Here is a 22,177-nt window from a genome sequence, read left to right as displayed (position 1 = left end):
GATATTACCTTTAGGGTTTCTCAGGGCTCCTCTCTCTCCACCATCCTTATCTTCTTCCTTTAATTCATCCTCTGAGGAAAGAAATGTTGGAATTTTTAACTATGCAGACGATCTTCAACTGGTGTTCAATATTAATTCATCCGCTTCATCAGAGTCTAATGTTCAAGCCACTATGGTTTTCATAAGTGACTAGATGAACAACAACCAATTGAAGCTGAACCCTGAGAAAGCTGAGTTGATTCTTACGGGTGGTTAGCAAATCCATGGCATTCCAACTTCTGCTCCCCTAAATTGGGCAATTCCCCTGTGCTAGCTGCCTCCTCTAAAAGCTTGGGGATTATTATCAGCAATGATTTGTACATGAAGGCCCAGATCAGCTCAGTTGTCTCTGCAGGTTTCTTTCAGCTGCAAAGAATAAAAAAGATCAGTAGATTTTTGAGCAGGGAAGCTATGATTCTGGTCACACGCACCTTAGTGATCTCTCGCCTGGATAATGCCAACTCATTGTATGTTGGCATTCCGGCATACCAACTGAGGCGCCTCCAACTGATTTAGAACCAGGCGGCCAGGATGATTTTTCATCAGCCTAAATGGCACCATGTTAATCCACCTATGAAAAGCCTTCACTGGCTTCCAGTGATTAAGCGCTGTGCGTTTAAGATGGGTTGCACCATTTTTAAAGCACTACATTGCAACAGCCCAGCTTTCATCTCGGCTCGTCTTCATCGTTATCCCCTCTTGAGACCTTAGATCCTCCCACTTGAATTTGCAGGAAATTCCATCATCCAAACAGAAGAAGTACAGCGGACTAATGTTAACAGTCCTTGCCCCGCAATTTAGGAATTCTCTCCCGGTTGAGATAAGGTCTCTGACCTCTTTAGCCCAGTTCAGAAAACAGCTAAAGACCTGGTTGTTCATCCAAGCATACACAGATGAAGCGATCTCTCTGTCACTGCTTTGATCCTCACTTGAGTGCCATGACATCGTTGGTGTACGTGCGCTTAATAAATGCTTTTAACATAACACAACGGAAGGAGAGGAAGTGTGAGAGAGAGAAAGGAAGAGATGGAGAGGGAGAGGGAGTATTGACACTGGAGAAAATCTTCGCAACTCACCTTTCTGGCACGTCTCCAACCATGTGCCGAGATATAGTACACCCTCAAGTTTAGTCATCTGAAAGACAGTATAGAATTAGTAATTGCAGAGTACATACAAATGCACACAAGTAATTCTCTGTTTTGCCGCTGCTGCACCCCATCCACTCACACTGCTCAGAAGTTTCTGTGCGCTCTTGTGCACCCAGGCTGCTGCGCACTATCCACTCCCACTGCCCAGAGATGACTTCCTGCTGCTGCTGAAAGAAGCCTCTATGCTCACCTTCTGCCACCGTCGTGTGTGTGAGGGGGTGCACCACTGTTGAAGCAACCTTCTCAGGCATTGCGTACACTCAGTACTGGAGAGCGCACAATTCAGAGTGGGTGTTGATTGTCAGGATGTCATCGCAGGTTCCACACGCGTTCAGCTCTGGTGGCAGTGAGTGGCGGGAGTTCCATGTTGGGGGGGACGTCAATTCGTGAATCACAGCCTGTTAGATAAAAAGCAAGATAAGATTGTGCATTATGCATCCATGAAAGGAGAAAGGAAGAGAGAGAGAGAGAAGTAAAGAGTGAGAGGAAGAGAGAGAGAAAAAGAAAGAACGAGTGAGAGGAAGACAGAGAGAAAGAGAGGAACAGTGAGTGAGAGGAAGAGAGGAAAACGAAAGAAAGAGTGAGAGGAAGACTGAGAGACAGAGTGAGAAAAACAAAGAGAGATAGAAACAGTGAGAGAGAGGAATAGAAAGAGAAAGAGTGTGAGAAAGAGGAAGAGAGAAACAGAGGAAGTGTGAGAGAGAGAGAGAGAAAAAGAGAGAAAGAGAGAGAGAGGAAGAGAGAGAGAAAGAGAGAAACAGTGTGGGAGAGAGGAAGAGAGAGAGAAAGAGTGTGAGGGAGAGAAAGAGGGACAGTGAGTGCCCACACTGTGGACAAAACCCTCATAGCTCACCTTTACACCACTGCTCTGTCTCCAACTACGTGCCGGGACTTAGTGGAGCCCTCAAGCTCCTACATATGAAACATGGTACAGAATTGGTAATGGTAGAGTATATAAAACTGCGTACACCTAAATCGCTGTGCCACCTTTGTGCACCCAGTCTGCTGCACCCCATCCACACCCGCCGGTCAGAAGTATCCGCCCGCCACTGGGCACCCAGACCTCACTGCTCACCTTTTTGCGGACAGGGCACCCTCCACATCATGTAGCCCCGTTCTGCAAGCCAACAAGTCCTACATTTGGTGCTGCATCTTGATTTTGCCATGGCAGAGGACATACTAGTGCACCCATCATCATCGCAGGTTGCACACCCGCTCAGTCCTTGCGGTGCCACTAACTCAGTGCCCAGTGAGGCCACGCATGTGGCGGTAGGCCCCTGCTGTTCCATGGCTCAGGTCTACACTGCGGTCCAGCAGGGCACACAAAGCATGAGGTGTCCAGACCACCGGGATGGGCAATTACCGCAGGCTGCACACCCACTCAGCACTTGCAATGAACCTACCTCAGTGAACTGAAATTCACCATCCCATGGCAGTGTGCCGACCGCAGTGCATCTGGTGCGAGCAACTCCAAAAATGGCATAGAGCACGTGTGCCCGGTCTTTTATATTGGTAGGGTCACGTGTCCTGTGACAGCTGTGCTGGATGGGTGGGGTGTGGGTGTATACCAGCCGTGAGGGAGTGGTTGTGGCATACTGACAACTAGACCTGTGACCAGCAGATCACTACAATGAAAATATGGGCCATGTAGCATTGTTGTCCTTCCCTGTAAGCGTAAGCAGAGTGGGCTGGCCTGGCATATTGCAGTCCTGCATGAGGCTGTGAAGAATGACTCCGGAGCTATGGGTGTGGCTCCATCGTGAGCTGTATGAGAAATCAACTGATGCGGGTGCCAGTGTTGTAGAGCTGCCATGACCCGAGTCGCAAGCGCCAATGTGTCACTCTGTGAGCCAAGTCCCACAACATGGGCAACATGGAAGGTACGGGGAATCACTGACCCTACATTCATCCATATTTCCACACAAGAAAGATGGTGGACATGACACATCTGTGGATATGAATGTTTATTGCACATTCAGTGGAGTGTTGCATCTGTAGCAATACAGGGCCATGGAATGTTAAAGTTTCAGTTTTTGGCACATGGAGGGCAGAAAATTAGAACCACGCTGGTTGTCGGGGTTAGGTTGCTTCAACATATGTACTTATATAATCACTCCTTTTATCCCAATGCACTTATAAATTCACTATACACTCTCCTTGCAGTATTCTAATGATCAAGTCTCTACATACGTACTTGTACAATGACCGAGACAAAGTTACATAACCAAAGTTTTCCCCCACTGTCAAAGGTAAGATGGTTGCATACGTTGTCCAGAGCACAATCTAATGTGGTAGGGCCCTGGGCCAGCATGTTGCATACATAATGAACACACAGACACAGATAAATAGTGGAACTGGGCACGCACACGTGTGCTCGACTCCTTTTTATTACCAGGGCCACGTGTCCAGTGACGTCTGTGCTGGATGCGTGTGGGGTGAGTGTAAGCCAGCCCTCCGGGAATGGTTGGTACTGGTAACAAGTACAACAGTAATCTTTGGATCAGACACAGAGATTTAATCATAGAGTGTCCATGAGTTGTGCTGAACTGAGGTAGCGTCATCTGCAATTGCGACTCAAGGTGAATTGTGAGCCCTGCTATCCGCAGTATAGATTGAAGGCAATATTCAGCATAGACATCGAGTGATGCTTTTTGTGACTTCCTCTTGAGAAAATCCAAAGACTTAGAGTACAGTTCACTCTGCAATAAATCAAAACTGAATTCAAATTGTGAGCTCTGCTGTCCGCAGTGTAGACTGCCATTCAGTGTTCGTTTGGACTTGCAAGATGAATCAGTGATGTCACTGACCATGTCATGAGTGATGTAATATGTGATGTCATCAGCAGTGCATTGCGGGGGCGCGAGTTATAGCGAGCTCTACTAACTATAACATACGAATTTGTCTGGTTTTGTACGAGTGAAATGTCTAACTAACTATAACGTCCCTGAAACCTATGGCTTTTTCAGCGAATATATATATATATATATATATAAATATATATATAGTGGATTTGCACTGCTGTTCACAAATATGTAACGTATTTTACAGCTACTTTGAAACATGGCAGGTTGAAAGTCTTTTGTCCATGTCTATTTCACATTGTTGCACTGTCACTTTAAATTTGTGGCATGCCCCATGTAACGTGGCATGTGATCAAGGTCCCAGTGGGACCGAAATGCGTCATGGCGGCGGTGCTTGGCGAGAGAAAATAATAAAATATTCAGCACGCAATTGGGTTTGCCTCGTCTCTTTTGGAAACTAATTCCTGTGGTGTGAGACGAGTACAAGGATATATATATATATATTCACTGAAAAAACCATAGGTTTTAGCCCATATATAGTTAGGGATTAGCATTTACAAAACCTTAATTTACTCGCACAAAACCATAGAAATTCGAATATATAGTTAGATGCGATAACTATATATCGCGCACCCGCAACCCACTGCTGATGATGTCACATATTACATCATTCATGACATGGTCAGTGACATCACTGATGACATCACTGATGACATCTCAAATGACAACATCCAGTGACTGTATGTTTCTGTAAAGTTAAAATATGTCTTACATATTGAAGAATGAGTGGATGTATAAGTGTTTGGATGAAGGATTTAGTAGGTGCATGACTGACTGTATGAGAGAATGATTAAATGTGTCTCACTGAGTGCATAGGTTAGTGACTAAACTGTCTTAATTTGTGCATCATTATTACTGTAGTTCTGTAAACTGCTGCATGTGTTGATCAGTAGCTATATGAGTAACTATATCGGTTATTGATTGGTTGCCCAAATATTTGTATGGGAGACTGAGTGTGTGTGTGGGGGTGGCTGGGAGGTGTGTGACTCTGTGCATAGATATGTGAGCAGTTGATTCAGTAGATGTATGGGTTCAAAAGTGCATGTGAAAACAGCTGTATGGGCGGTTGACTATCAGCATGAGTGCATTGGTGAGTAATTGGATTTCTCAGTGCTACATGCCAAAGTAAGTACATATGTAAAACACAGTACATGTAAGAGTTGACATATATAAATAACTGTGCATAAGAGCCAGTGAATGTGTGAGTGGCTGTATGGATCATTGTGAACTTGTATCAGGGATTGTATAAGAGAGTAAATATGTGTTAGTATATGTTTGATTAAGTAAGGTGTGTATAACTGTTTAGTTGAGGAAATGGAGGTGTGATTGATTCTTTGCATGACTGACTAGGTGTGTGAGTAACTCCATGGATGAGTGACAGTCTGTGAGAGTCTGTTTACACTGATTGTATCTAAGGTTATATTAGAGTCTGAAGAGGTTGATCGTATTATCACATGAATGATATCATCAGTGATGTGATCAGTAATGACAAATGAGATGTTATCAGTGATTTTATCAGTGATGTCATTTGAGAAGTCATCAGTGATGTCATCAGTGATGTCACTGACCATGTCATGAATGATGTCATTTGAGATGTCATCAGTGATGTCATCAGTGATGCCACTGACCATGTCATGAATGATGTGATATGTGACATCATCAGCAGTGGGTTGCGGGTGCCCGATATATAGTTATTGCATCCAACTATATATGCGAATTTCTATGGTTTTGTGCGAGTAAATTAAGGTTTTGTAAATGCTAATCCCTAACTATATATGGGCTAAAACCTATGGTTTTTTCAGTGAATTTCAATGGTTTTTTAATAGCAAATATCAAAAGCTGTCAAATGTCAAGTACGTGATAGGTAAAAACTTTTTTGTGTTTATGCATGCTGATGTGCTTTGAACGCTGCCCCCCCCTCCTTTCTCTTAGTAGTACTCTCTCTTTGCAGATAGTGAAGGGTAGTTAACGCAGGCCTTTGCCCCCGTTGTAATCCGTCGTGCCTGCTTGTCTCTCCATTTGATTGATTGTTATCCAAGCATTTACTGTTTTAGAATTGATTCTCTTTGGTTCATTCTCTATTTACAAACAAGCACAAAGTCGCAATACTCTGTTTAGTCTTTGCAGATAGTGAAAAATCGTGTAAAAAAACAAAAGTAATCGACCAAAATCAGTAGGCCACTAATGGGATCTCTTTTTGACCTCGCTAAAATAGAAACATTAGGAACAACCCTTCATGAGAAATACGAAAATAGTGAGATGAACTGAGCTCCACACCATGATGGCTGCAAGACAGCTCGGCTCCGCCACCCACCCCGCCCAAAATAATGATAAACGCTATGCAAATATTATAAATATATACAACACACCAGCAAAGTAACAGGGTAAAACATTTTATTAAATAACTATTTACATAACTATTTTATACTTTTTGTTGCCTGATCCGGCTGGCTCAATCGATCGAGCATGAAACTCATGCACTCTGATAGCAAGCGTTGCTGCTGATGCTATGCAGACAAAAACTGGTTTTCAGTTTTTACATTCTTCAAGATTTTTCCATCCAAGGCTGGTTGAGAGTTTGTAGAACGATGGCTTCAGATTTTCAACATACGGTGTGGTGGCGCAGACTGGGAGGAGGCACTTGGCTCCTGCCCCCTCCCCAAGTCGTGTTGCCCTGGTGTGGCCTAAGATCGCCCCGACATAGGCGGCCGGCTCCCGGGGTCCGGCTGAACTTTTTGCCTTTTGATGACTCTTCCATTCTGGACCTTGTCCCACAATCCGTTTGACCTGAAGACACGCTGTAGTGGGGCGCCCCTTTACCGTTTCAGTTGCCATTCCGCCCGCTTTTGCTACACTGTGCCTCTTCCGCCATTCAGCTGTTTACCGCCCGCTCTTGCGACTACAGCGTCTCGCTCACCATGTAGTTGAGTTGCTCCCGCTCTTGCGATGCAGCGATAGGCAGCTGCCACAGGACTCTCAAAATGGCGGCCAGCTCTTCAGATTTTGGCGTGGTCCACTAAAATGGCCCTGGGACACCTTGGAACTCGGATGCTTGTCTGCTAGGGCTTGGGCCCCATTCTCGAAAGCGTCCCCTGAGCCTTGAAGATTCTACAAAAGTCTTGGGGGCCCCCGACTCCCGCAGGCTTCTGGTGGGGAGCAGCTGCCATGATTGCTCGTGGAATGGCCACAACTGAGCTACGAGATGGTGGTGCTCTCATGCTGACGCCAGCTTCAGTCTGAAACATCCAGAAACACTGTAGACTACCAATTCGATCAGTTCCGGTAGCGCCCCAAAGTGACCCGGTAGGGAAGAACTTGCCCTCCCCTCTTTGACTGATGGTTCTTGTTGCCTGTCCCTTTTGTTGTCATTTAACAGAACTTTTTAGACTGCTGAAAGGGGTTGTGTTCCGACCGCTGGTTGGTGGAGACATTTTGACTATATTCTGGACCTACGTTGTCGCGTAATGCGTTATATGACACGCCGCGTTAGCGCACCCGGAAGTGCTCCGGTGCGCGAAGCGCAGCTTCCCGGAAGCGATCCGGGGCGCGGCGCGTAACGTAAGCATAACAGGTCATGTGACTTGTTTATAAAACTTTTCATTGGTTCATTTTACTTTTGTTATTCTAATGATGAAAGGCTTGGTCATATGACCTAAAAATTACGCTTTTTATTGCTTTCGAACATTATTTTTTCTTAAACATATATGTTATAATGTTCCAGGCTAATGTACTTTCCCGGAAAATTTACAATTGTCCTGCAAGTAAAATATATTCCTTTTTCTAGAAAAAGGGCGTTTCTTCGTCCCATGACGGAGCCGTTGAGCAAAAGATGCGCGGCCTGCTGTCTTAGTCGCCGATACATCTGAATATCAGATTCTTATCGATCACTTTATGTTGCAGGAGTAGAAAACACAACAGCCCTTGACCATTTATCTTTACTGCGTTCCTGCATATTATACCTTTTAACCGTCATGTAATTGGACTGCTTTATTTCACTTGCCTTTTACTGAATCGAAAACAGTGACTAAAATTAAAAACTTTACCAATGTAAATACTACTACCATGTTTTGTTTTAAAAACCTTTATTGTGAAAATGTCAGTATACAAATACGGGCCTATAACCACGTGTGCCAGCCACAGAGCAAACTGGAATCGAATATGATGAGGAGACATTTACACTGTAGAGGAACGTAACGAGCGGGCCATTAGGTTGCAAGAACTAAGGTGTCTAACAGTTGCGGAATCGGTGGACGTACATTTTGTAATTAAAATACGACAGGGCCACTTACAATAAAATTATCTAGATTTACATTTGTGGGCAAGTACCATGGGTGACGTTAATTCGAACTTTCAATAGTACAGTAATCAATAACACATCAGAACTTAATATCAATAGGGATGTCGAAATATTCAATCAATTCTCGTCCCCGCCCGCCATGTGCTTCAAAACTGCATACGTATCTCGTGATATCAAGGTTGTGCAACCAGTACACAACAAGGAGTTACGAGTCCCATTTATACTGGCGCCATTTTGGGCGAGGCCGGGCAGGTCCAGGATATAGTCAAAATGTCTCCACCAACCAGCGGTCGCACCAGAACCCCTTTCGGCAGTCAAGAAAGGTTCAGTTAAATGACAACAGATGAGATAGGCAACAAGAACTAACAGTCAAAAGAGGGGAGGGCAAGATCTAAAGCCATTGTTCTACAAACTCTCAACCAGCCTTGGATGGAAAAATCCTGAAGAATGTACAAACTGAAAACCAGTTTTTGTCTGTATAGCATCAGCAGCAACGCTTGAGTCAGCTTTGTGTGAAGCCGCCATTTTGATTCAATCAATAGCATCCCCCTGCACACATTCAGGGACCTGGTCGTGTCTTCAGGTCAAACAGATTGTGGGACAAGATGCAGAAAGGAAAAGGAAAAAAGTTCTGCCGGACCTCGGGAGCCGGCCGCCTATGTCATGGGCGATCTTTGGCCACACCAGGGCAATAGTGAAGCTGCAGCAGGTGCAAATAAGCTTCAGACAGTGTTACAAGCACTGCTCAGAACTCTCAACTATGACACCACCTCCGTGCCATCCGGATCTTGGCGCCTTGTGCTGGTTCCGACCTATTCACACATCGGTCCGCTACTGACGCCGCCTCACGTGCCAACGGATTTTTTACGCTTTTTATAGCAGCGCGTAACGTAAGCATAACAGGTCATGTGACTTCTTTATAAAACTTTTCATTGGTTCATTTTACTTTTGGTTTCCTAATGATAGAAGGCTTGATCATATGACCTAAAAATAACACTTTTCATTGGATTAAAACATTTTTTTTTCCCAAACGATGAAAGCCCCACCTTGTTTCTGGATGTTTCAGACTGAAGCTGGCGTCAGCATGAGAGCACCACCATCTCGTGGCTCCGTCGTAATCCTTCCGCGAATAATCATGGCAGCCGCTCCCCACCGGAAGCCTGCAGGAGTCAGGGGCCCCCAAGACTTTTGTAAAATCTTCAAGGCTCAGGGGACGGCCGAGTTCCAAGGTGTCCCAGGGCCATTTTAGTGGACCAGGCCCAAATCCGAAGAGCCGTCCGCCATTTTAAGAGTCCTGTGGCAGCCTCCTATCGCTGCACCGCAAGAGTGGGCGCAACTCAACTACATGGTGAGCGAGACGCTGTAGCCGCAAGAGCGGGCGATAAACAGCTGAATGGAGGATGAGGCACAGTGTAGCAAAAGCGGGCGGAATGGCAACTGAAACGGTAAAGGGGCGCCCCAGTACAGCAGACAAGCCTCCACCTGGGGAGGCCCGTTCACGCCGCCCCCCCGGGGCGCCCCACGCTGTTTTTCGGAGCAGCATTGTAGGATGCCAAAACCAGTGCGGCAACTTACTGGACATCACCTGGGTGCCATCCACATCTCAGGGCGTTCTGCTGCTTTGGGACTATTCGCACAACAGACCCCTACTGACGAGGCCTCCCCCTGCATCCCCCGGGACGCCCCACGCCGTTTTTCGGAGCTGCATTGTAGGATACCAAAAACCAGTGCAGCACCCAGGTAACATCACCTGGGTGCCGTCCAGAACTCAGCACGTTGTGCTTCCTTGGGACTATTCGGACAAAACACAGGCACTGACCATTGTTGCTTCTTTTTTCAAAAAAATGTTTAAATGTATTTACTGTTTTTGTTGCGTTGTATATATTTATAAGTTATTAAAGTGTTATAATCCTACTACTTTGTTGGAGTGCTATATATTTATAATGTGACACATAATTGTAAAAACTTTGATGTACAAAGAGGCTTCCGTGGAATCTTCCGCTTCAGGCTCGGACCCACACACCCTCACAGTGAGAATCCCCTCCCCAAGCACAATACAGGATGGTTATCAGATAGTAGGAACGCGTGTGGTGTGACGGATCTCATCGGATGGGGGCCTTGATCTACTGTAACTCCTTTGAAGAGGGGTGATTCTCTACAGCTGGGGCCATAAACTACATCTGCAGGGCTAGGTGATAGCCTGGGACCGGCCTGGACAATCGGACACAGAGGAAGAGGAGTGTCAGAGGGTGCGGTAGTGAATAGGGTGAAAGGGAGGTGTCGGGCGGGCACAGGGTGTGATTCTCAGAGAAGAACAGCGCAGATGGGAGGAGGTTTCTGGCCCATGCATGAGAGAGAGAGTGGGGGTGACCAGTGCGTGGGGGAGATGCTTGCGAGGGTGGGGAGCCATGCTGAGGATCGGCGGCGTGCAGAGAGTGGGTCTGGTCAAGGCATCTAAAATGGCTGCCGTGCTAAACAAAAGTGTGGCATTGCAAAAAAGGCAAGATGGCGCAGACAATGTTTATCAATAAGGATTAATTTATAACAATTATTTTTAACAAAATATTTACTCGCAGTGACAAAATGGCGGTCAACAGTTCCTGATTTCCATCGAATCGAACGTTACCAGACGTCAGGCAGCAAAAAAAAAAAACGCTCACGCACAGCCGCTGGAAGACATGTATCAACATATATGAGCCTCCTCAGCCACCCTCAGAAAACATAAGGGGTCAGGATATGTATTCCCGTACCCCCTTATACCTAGTAATTTAATTAAATCGAAACACAAAATGGCGAATTCACATTTCGCTAACAGTTTGCGACCCGGTTCGCGAACCGAGAAGCGCTTTTACAGCGAAAAATCAAATTTTTATTATTTGCCCCACGGGACCCTTTAATAACCCCAACATCATTCCTAGGGGGTCAAGAGGGGTCTACCTTGCCCCCTTTCATTAAATTCCCCCTTCGTTTTTCTCCTCCTCTTGTCTCTCGATCCTACCGAGAGACAAGATGGCGGCCGCACCGGACTGTTTAGAATGTTGACAGACACCGGAGAGCCAATCAGCTTCGCTACGCAAAGCTCCGTTACGAGAAAAGTACGAGATCTGGAACGCTATCTGGGACGCTGTCACAGATCTATCTGTTTTTTTAAACGTTAATTTCTCAAAATCCACTGGAGCACATATATTGAGACCCAGCAAAGGCACATCGGGCTAACAGTCCCTATAATTTTGCCAAGTTTCGTGTAAATCCATTCAGCCGTTCGAGCTAAAAGTGAGGCCAAAGGCCCTATGGAAAAATGAATGGGAAAAACGCGTTTTGGGACCCCCCTTTTTTCTCGGCCCCCCCCTTGACGGAACCCCCCCCAAATTTTCAGGGGCTGCTCAGCAACAAAATGTGCCATTTTCCTGAAAATTTCAGCCTATTCCGTCCACAAACGCCAAAGTTATTAGACATAGAATTTTCAAAAGTTCCATAGAGAAAAAATCCTAACTATATATACCTACTGGCGACCGCCAGTAGGTAATATATATATATATATATTACCTACTGGCGGTCGCCAGTAGGTATATATAGTTAGGATTTTTTCTCTATGGGATTTTTGAAAATTCTATGTCTAATAACTTTGGCGTTTGTGGACGGAATTGGCTGAAATTTTCAGGAAAATGGAACATTTTGTTTCTGAGCAGCCCCTGACAATTTGGGGGGGGTTTCATCAAGGGGGGGCCGAGAAAAAAGGGGGGTCCCAAAACGCGTTTTTCCCATGTTAATTTCCATAGGGCGGTTGGCCTCACTTTTAGCTCGAGCGGCTGAATGGATTTGCACGAAACTTGGCAAAATTGTAGGGACTGTTAGCCCGATGTGCCTTTGCTAGGTCTCAATATATGTGCTCCAGTGGATTTTGAGTAATTTAGGTTAAAAAAAAGATATATATCTGGGCGGAGCCTAACCACACATCTGATCTGATTGGCTGTCAGCACTTCATCCAAGAAGTGTTGGCAGCCATCTTGGGACCAATATACATGATAGCACCTCATTAAAAAGCATTGTAGTTAATAGAGGGTTTTAGGACTTTAGTTACATTATAAATCATTTGTTGATGGTACCATACTCGTTTTAGGAATTGTGGTGGGTTCTAAGGTGATTTTACCATGTGAAAAAACCTTCTGCTGTGATATCATGAATATTGTTTGAAAGAAAACTAATATCTCATGATTTTCCCACAGTGGTTTGGAAGGGGATCTATAAGCTAAACTGAAAGCATATTTTCTGTAAATTCACATTATCTTTCTCAGTCATGTGAAAATGAAGTCTGACATTCTCAGTAAAACATGTACATCCAACAAGGACAGAGACTGTCAGTTGATTCCTTTGTGTTCTACTGCAGCCTCCTAGAGTGTTCTAAAGACCAACTAGAGCGCTAACAGTCCTACTTATTACAAAGGTATGGCACACCTGAAGCCATCTTGATTGGAATAAAGTGGTAACTCTTAAAACATTTAATTTAAAAAGAAACAACACGAGGGGGTATATTTTGCCATAGAAAGTATGATTAGTGCTGCAGAATGAAAAATTAGGGCACATTTTGAGTGACTTCTCAAATCCTTTTCTATTTCATTAAAACATTCTGACATGCAGTCTCCCAAAATGGCCACCAGAGACAAAAGAGCCCAAATGTAGCCCAAATATCACCCAGATGTAGCCCAAGTATAGCCCAATGACAGAATGTCCCAGAGTGTTCTAAAGAACAACTAGAGCGCTAACAGTCCTACTTATTACAAAGGTATGGCACACCTGAAGCCATCTTAATTGGAATAAAGTGGTAACTCTTAAAACATTTAATTTAAAAAGAAACAACATGAGGGGGTATATTTTGCCATAGAAAGTATGATTAGTGCTGCAGAATAAAAAATTAGGGCACATTTTGAGTGACTTCTCAAATCCTTTTCTATTTCATTAAAACATTCTGACATGCAGTCTCCCAAAATGGCCACCAGAGACAAAAGAGCCCAAATGTAGCCCAAATATCACCCAGATGTAGCCCCAGTATAGCCCAATGACAGAATGTCCCAGAGTGTTCTAAAGAACAACTAGAGCGCTAACAGTCCTACTTATTACAAAGGTATAGCACACCTGGAGCCATCGTGATGGGAATAAAGTGGTAACTCTTAAAACATTTAATTTAAAAAGGAACAAAATGAGGGGGTATATTATGCAATAGAAGGTATTATTAGTGCTGCAGAAAGAAAAATTAGGGCACATTTTGAGTGACTTTTCAAATCCTCTTCTATTTCATTAAAAAATTCTGACATTCAGTCTCCCAAAATGGCCACCAGAGACAAAAGAGCCCAAATGTAGCCCAAATATCACCCAGATGTAGCCCAAGTATAGCCCAATGACAGAATGTCCCAGAGTGTTCTAAAGAACAACTAGAGCGCTAACAGTCCTACTTATTACAAAGGTATGGCACACCTGAAGGCATCTTGGTTGGAATAAAGTGGTAACTCTTAAAACATTTAATTTAAAAAGGAACAAAATGAGGGGGTATATTTTGCCATATGAATTATGATTAGTGCTGCAGAAAGAAAAATTAGGGCACATTTTGAATGACTTCTCAAACCCTCTTAAATGTCATTAAAACATTCTGACATACAGTCTCCCAAGATGGCCACCAGAGACAAAAGAGCCTAAATGTAGCCAAAATATCACCCAGATGTACCCCAAGTATAGCCCAATGACAGAATGTCCCAGAGTGTTCTAAAGAACAACTAGAGCGCTAACAGTCTTACTTATGACAAAAGTATGGCACACCAGAAGCCATCTTGATTGGAATGAAGTGGTAAGTCTGAAAACACTCAATTTAAAAAGTAACAACATGAGGAGGTTAATTTTGCCATAGAAAGTATGATTAGTGCTTCAGAAAGAAAAATTAGGGATCATTTTGAGTGACTTCTCAAATCCTCTTCTATTTCATTAAAAAAATTCTGACATGCAGACTGAAACATGCACTTTGAATACCAGCAGCAGACGTCCCTGGTGAGCAGTAGCTTTACTACAGTGATCTAATGTGCAACTAGAGTGCTAACATTCAGAATTTATGGCAAATGTGTGACACATCTGAATGCCTTCTTGATGGAACCAAAGTAAACAAGCATTGAAAATGCAATAGATCTCGCCCTCGTTTAAGTTAAAGCCATTCTGTTTGTAATGAGGTGGCTTTTTAGCTTTGCTTTTATTAGTGTTTTTTCAACTTTCATGTAAATAACATGCATCTGTATGCATATAAGTATATGTATGCATGCATTTATGTTTGTATTAATATATAGATATACAGATGATATATGTTTATATATGTATGTATATATATATATTCACTGAAAAAACCATAGGCTATAGACCATATATAGTTAGGAATTAGCATTTACAAAACCTTGAAAATTCACTGAAAAAACCATAGGTTATAGACCATATATAGTTAGGAATTCGCATTTACAAAACCTTATTTTACTCGCACAAAACCATTGAAATTCCATATATAGTTAGTTGCACTAACTATATATCGCGCACCCGCAATCCACTGCTGATGATGTCACATATTACATCATTCATGACATGGTCAGTGACATTACTGATGACATCACTGATGACATCTCAAATGACATCACTGATGACATCTCAAATGACATCACTGATGACATCACTGATGACATCTCATTTGACATTACTTATCACATCACTGATGATATCATTCATGTGATAATACGATGAACCTCTTCAGACTCTAATATAACCTTAGATACAATCAGTGTAAACAGACACTCACAGACTGTCACTCATCCATGGAGTTACTCACACACCTAGTCAGTCATGCAAAGAATCAATCACACCTCCATTTCCTCAACTATACAGTTATACAAACTTTACTTATTCAAACATATACTAACACATATTTACTCTCTTATACAATCCCTGATACAAGTTTACAATGATCCATACAGCCACTCACACATTCACTGGCTCTTATGCACAGTTATTTATATATGTCAACTCTCACATGGACTGTGTTTTACATATGTACTTACTTTGACATGTAGCACTGAGATATCCATTCACTCACCAATACACTCATGCACACAGTCAACCGCCCATACAGCTGTTTCCACATGCACTTTTGAAACCATACATCTAGTGAATCAACTGCTCACACATCTATGCACAGAGTCATACACCTCCCAGCCACCCACACACACACTCAGTCTCCCATACAAATACTTGGGCAACCAATCAATAACCCATATAGTTACTCATATAGCTACTTATCAACACATGCAACAGTTTACAGAACAACAGACATAATGATGCACAAATTAAGACAGTTTAGCCACTAACCCATGCACTCAGTGAGACACATTTAATCACTCACTCATACAGTCAGTCATGCACCTACTAAATCCTTCATCCAGACACTTATACATCCACTCATTCTTCAATATGTAAGACATATTTTAACTTTACAGAAACATACAGTCACTGGATGTTGTCAAGAGTGATGTCATCAGTGATGTCATTTGAGATGTCATCAGTGATGTCATCAGTGATGTCACTGACCATGTCATGAATGATGTAATATGTGACATCATCAGCAGTGGATTGCGGGTGCGCGATATATAGTTAGTGCAACTAACTATATATGGAATTTCAATGGTTTTGTGTGAGTAAAATAAGGTTTTGTAAATGCGAATTCCTAACTATATATGGTCTATAACCTATGTTTTTTTCAGTGAATATATATATATATATATATATATATATATATATATATATATATATATATATATATATATATATATATATCTAGCGAGGATGGCGGATGCGGTAAACCCTTTGGTTAATCCACTCTTGAACCTCTCTTTGAGGGAGGGGACGGTCCCGCAGCCCTGGAAGCGGGCAATGGTGATCCCCCGTCTTAAGAAGCCCGGCCTAGACCCAGAGGTGCTTGCCAATTATAGGCCTATATTGCTCCTTCCAGCGCTGGATAAAATTACAGAGAAGCACGTGCATAGCGTGTTCTCCGCTTTTTAGAAACCAACGACCTGCTCCACTCTACTCAATCTGGCTTCCGCCCTAATTTGAGTACTGAGACGCCGCTGTTGGAGGTGTCTGAGGCCATCAAGGAGGTTCTGGACTCTGGAGGCAAAGCCATGCTGGTCATGCTTGATCTGTCGGCGGCCTTTGACACCGTCCCCCATGAGGGGCTCCTCGCCAGACTTTATAACATCGGTCTGAGGGGGACGGTGTTCAGCTGGTTTGCATCTTTTTAGCTGGCCGCCGACAAACGGTCTGGACCCCCGCTGGCTCCGCTGAAATGCCACCATTGGGAGTCGGTGTTCCACAGGGCTCTGTGTTTAGCCCGACTCTCTTTAACATCTTTATGACCCCTTTGGCGGCACTGGTGGAGTCTTTTGGGGCCCGGGTCGTTTCTTACGCTGATGACACCCAGCTCCTCTTCATGTGTAGGAAAGGTGAGGATTTCGATGGAGAGAGCATTTGGGAATGTCTCGGGCTGTCTTCAACTGGTTTCAGCAGAACAGCCTTAAATGCAACTCTGACAAGTCGGAGGTGCTGTTCTTTGGCTGTACCTCAGACTCTGACTGGCAGGCATGGTGGCCGATTGACATGTTCCCCCCAGCACAGGCATCCAAGTGGGCAAAAAATATGGGAGTCAAGATCGACAATGGTCTGACACTGAGATCCCAGATCTTCGGTCTTATGGGCACATGTTTCGGCATTCTTAGGATGCTCCGGAAGTTTCTTCCTCTGCTCACAGAAGAGCACAGGAGGATCACGGTACAAGCCTTGATTGGCTCCAGGTTGGACTATGCCAACGTCCTTTATCTGGGCCTTCCGGACTATCTTGTACAGCGGCTGCAGGTCATGCAGAATTCTGCTGCGCGCGTAATTTTTGGCCTTCGCAGGCGAGCCAGAGTGTCCGGCCTGCTGCAGTCGCTCCATTGGCTGCCTATCCGGAAGCGGATAGTTTTCAAGGCTCTGACCCTGGCTCATAAAGCACTTTTTGGCTCGGGAGCAAAATATCTTCAGCGCAGGCTTGCTTTTTACCGACCGGCCAGATCTCTGCGATCTGAATCTCTGGCTCTCGCGGTGGTTCCCCGAGTGAAGAGGGCACGTATTGAGGGGCGCTCCTTTAGTTTGAGGGCTCCACAGCTCTGGAACGCTCTGCCTCTGGCCTTACGGAGTACTGCTAATCTTCTGCTGTTCAGGAAGGGACTGAAAACTTGGCTTTTTACCCTTTAGTTTATGTCACTCTGCTGTTTAGGATGTTTTTAGTTGTTATGTTCTTCTGTCTTATGAGCTGGCAATATAAAGCGCCCGGGCACTCCAGTGGAGTAGCCGTGCGCTATAGAAATCAAATGTAACATAACATAACATATATATATATATATATATATATATATATGTATATATATATGTAACATAATATAACATAACATATATATATATATATATATATATATATATATATATATATGTATATATATATATATATATATATGTAACATAATATAACATAACACATATATATATATATATATATATATATATATATATATATGTGTGCTTCATACGATATTTTTCTGCAAAATACTTACATTTTCGTTGTAAAGGCACGTGTGGTAAAGGCACATGCGTGGTAAAATGTTACATGGTGAAGACATGCGTGGTAAAGGCGTATGTGTTGTCAAGGATGCATGGTAAATGTATTGGCTGGTAACGGAGACATTGTAAAGGCTGTTTTCCCATTACTACCATCTGGTATACAGGCAATAAGAAAATGTTGTGCTATTTTTCTGGGTTTGGGCGGGAGCATCTCAAAACCTTGCTGAGGACTTGCATAGACACAAGGCAGCACTGAACAAAGTATTCATTTGTAGCAGACGCAACAGTTTCTTCTCCATGAGTCTCCAAAACTGCATCATTGATCCGAGCTGACTATTTTGTACCATACCCATTCTTAAGTCAGTAACCAGTAATTTAGTTGGTTGAAAAGGCAGTACATTTTTGAGACAATCTAAAATCCACTGGAGGGTTTTACGATATTTGGTCATCATTGGAAGGAATTGGGTGAGAAAGGCACAGAAGGTTGTTGGATGTGAAGATGAGGGTATAGTACATTCACAGGAAGATAGGCCTGAGTGAAGATATTTTGTTGTTCAATCATGATAATAGTAGATTTCACATGAAGGTGCCTCAACATGTTTTTAAGCTAGCTGCTGGATGCCTTACATGCTACTTTCTTACTATCATAGTCATTTACGTTTTCTTTCAGCCATTTAAGTCTTAGGCAAAATATATTTTTGCAAATATGCAGACGTTCACATATGCCTGAACATATTTATTTATTTGACTTATTTATCAAGTTTTGTATGACGCGAAATTTACTCAAAGGCATCAGAGTGCTTTACAGAGTGCAAAAAACGATGGATTTAGGCCCAGATCCTTGTACTGGGGTGAATGTAAGACATTGATCTACATTCTGTCCATCAAATTGTTTTTTGTAATTTTCTCCCTGAGTGTACTGGGGTAGCTCAGACATGGGTCCCAGAGCCTCCACACCACTGGAGTCAAGCTAGCCGGGCTGATGAGAGGTGTTACCTCGAAACCGGTCCGGTCCTCGGATGCTTGATTCCGGTCTGGGAAAGATATGGCTGTGTAGTTCGGACTGGACTGTTCCCATGGGGCACAGGGTCAGAGCTGATTTGCATAAAGCCATTATCTAACCCAGGGTGGTGTGGAGTGCAAAAAACGATGGATTTAGGCCCAGATCCTTGTACTGGGGTGAATGTAAGACATTGATCTACATTCTGTCCATCAAATTGTTTTTTGTAATTTTCTTACAGAGTTGGCAAGGTCGAAGTTACATATGGAGCAAATACAATTACATGGAGTAAATACAAATAGAAAGTCACAGTATATACAAGAAGCACAGAATAGACAGAAGGGTATCTGAGTGATGTAGCTCGTAGGTAGTTACAGTAGAGTTTTGCAAATGTGGTAGGGTAGGGGCACATATGTTCCCAGGGGTAGTAGGCAGATTTTCCCAGAAGTAGCAGGCAGTGATGTTCAGATCTACTTGAGAAGTGCGGGATAGGAGCAGCAGGCCAGTCAGAAGGATTAGGGGGGAGAAGTAAAAGTTTATATTTCTTCTTGAAGTGATGGAATGATTGAGTGGCATGAAGATCCTGTGGCAGCGAGTTCCGGATTCTGGGAGCGTTCCCGGAGACGGAGCCGGTGCACGATTTTTCTTTTTCAATTTGGTCAGCATCAATAGTAGACTATGATGGACTGTTTGAGCTTTGAAGAGGTCTTTTTTGGCCGGCTATTGATCGTTTGTTTGCAAGGTAGAGTGACTTTTCTGTGTAGAGAGCTTTGTGTATTATACAGGCAGTTTTGAGAATACATCTTGACTTGATTGGGAGCCAGTTGAGTTTCTTGAGATTGGGAGTGATGTGCTCAAAGCGACTTTCCCCCGAAAGTAGTCTGGTGGCTACATGAAGTGTAGCTTTCAAAGGGGCTAAGTGAGTTTTTGGAACACCCTTTATCATTGCCTTACCGACGTAGTCCAGCCTGGAGAGGACTGAAGATTGCACCACCATTATTAGATCTTTAATGGGGACGAAGGGTTTGATGTTTTTTAAGGTGTTTCAACATGTAGAAGGCGCTTTTAGCTGAGGCATTAATATGCTCTTTCATGTTCAAGTTTGTTTCACGTGTAATCCCTAGAGATTTGACCAAGTTGGAGATGGATGGTTTGCAATTTAATACAGTCTTGAGCCAGATAAGTACGGGAAAGGACTTCTCCAGTGGTTGGATGAGGAGGAGTTAGGTTTTGCTGGCGTTTAGCTTAAGATGGTTGCTGGTTAGCAAGGATTGAACTGTTAAGAGAGTGCTCTTAGGTGCTGTATGTCTTTAACTGAGGTGATTTTAATGTAGAGTTGGATGTTATCTGCATAGAGGTGATATGTACATCTGGCTTGTTTCAGGACGATAGTGATGGAGCCCATATATAGACTGAATAGTTCAAGAGACTGGACAGATCCTTGGGGGACTCCATGTGAGAGTGGTGTGGCTTTAGAGGTAGAATTTTTACCTTGATCAGTGGTGATTGCTGTTTCAGGAAAGAAGCAAACCACTGAAGAACAGTTCCATTGATGACTGCATGCTGTGAGAGGGTGTTTAGGAGGATATCATGGTAGACAGTATCAAAGGCAGCAGAGAGATCTGGGAGGACTAGAAGACAGGTCTGGCTATCATCTCGCAATCTGTGAAGGTCATCTGCGATGTCCAGTATTGCAGTCTATGCAGCCTCTCCTGAACCCAGATTAAAAGGTGTTGTGCAGGTTGTATTTTTCAATGTGGTTGTTGAGTTGTACAAGAACACATTTTTCGATGGCTTTGGCAATGAGTGGGAGGTTAGTTATCAGTCTGTAATTGTTAAAGTTGTCAGGTTGGAGTCCGTTTTTTTGATGGAGGGGGTTAATTGTCCAAGTTTAAGAGACCCCGGCATGGGGCGGCTTGATAAGTAGAAGTTAATGATTTTAGTCCATATGGGAGACATGATGTGACTGAGATTTTTGACAAGCGCAGCAAGGAGGGGGTCCAAGATGTGCGATGAGGTCTTCAAGTAGTACAATGATTAGAAAACATCTTCTTCAGGGATAACTTCAAATTCGGTCCAAGTTCCAACATTTTTCATTTGCAAAGGGCTAGGGATGGTGCTCTGCATTGCTGAGAGAGGGTGTTGGGGGACAACCATTAGTTGGGGGTAGGGCCTTGCGTGGACCCTCAATGCTCAGTGTGGCATTGGTATTGTTGTAGGGTGGGGAGGTGGGTAGCACAGTAGAGAGTTCAATGTTAGATATTCTTTTCAGAGAGGATTGTTGTGAATTCTTCACATTGCTTCGTAGAGTCATTAATTGAGTGTGAAGGCGAGAGGAGGTTTACTGCTTGAATATGTTGAAAAGGTCTTTAAGCCTGTTTCTAGATTGGTCAAGTTGGGCTCGGAAGGATGATTTTTCTCTGAAGGTATGTTTTCTGTATTTTAGACACTCAGCTTGGAGGATTGGGAGATTGGTTAGCGAGGGCTGTTGTCTCCCATTTCTTTCAAACCAATCAACGTTTTTGCCTTAATTTGTTCTGGTCTTGATTAAACGAGGATATGGAAGGAATATGTCTTGAGTTTCAGAGGGGAGACTGTGTCCAGGTTTTTTTATATTGTAGTGGACAGTGAGGTCATTGGCAGAGAGGAGCGCAGGTGGGGGGAAATTTGAGAACTGACTAATCCTTCTAGCCCTACTTAGGGGATTTGAAGTATGTTCCTCACCTAGTGCTTGGGACAGATAGTTTGGGGTGGGCCTTTGGTTGAGATCAAACAGAATTAGATGGTGATCAGTCCAGTCAGTGGACAGGATACCGTGGAGGGTTAAGATGTTATGCTAGGAGATGATTGGATCGAGGGTAGAGCCTTTATTGTGGGCTTGTTCATTGCAGTGTTGGGTGAGATCGTTCGCTTCCAGGAAAGTGGATAGGTCTTGTACTTTAGGATCGTCAGCCTTGCTCAGGTGCAGGTTTAGGTCTCCTAGTATAATGTCTGTGCTGCCTTTTTGGCAGTTTTGCGTTATTAGATCTTTTTACGTTATTAGATCTGGTATGCGTACAAACATGTACATAACAAATGTAGATAGACGAGTGCTAGGCAATTTACTTCACCAAAGGCACACTTTATTTCTGCCATTTGTAAAAGATGGACAATTTTA

The 22,177-nt window shown here is 43.5% G+C and overlaps 1 protein-coding gene across 1 annotated transcript in view; it reads right to left on the bottom strand.

The window, feature by feature from the left end:
* Positions 1-22,177, bottom strand: part of PKHD1 (PKHD1 ciliary IPT domain containing fibrocystin/polyductin) — a 2,083,594-nt gene that overhangs the window by 1,485,215 nt on the left and 576,202 nt on the right. The window lies entirely within an intron of this gene.

Source organism: Lissotriton vulgaris, chromosome 6, assembly GCF_964263255.1.
Source record: "Lissotriton vulgaris chromosome 6, aLisVul1.2, whole genome shotgun sequence".
Taxonomy (NCBI): Eukaryota; Metazoa; Chordata; class Amphibia; order Caudata; family Salamandridae; genus Lissotriton; species Lissotriton vulgaris.
Note: the sequence above shows the minus strand (reverse complement) of the source record. Positions and strands in the feature narration are given on the sequence as shown.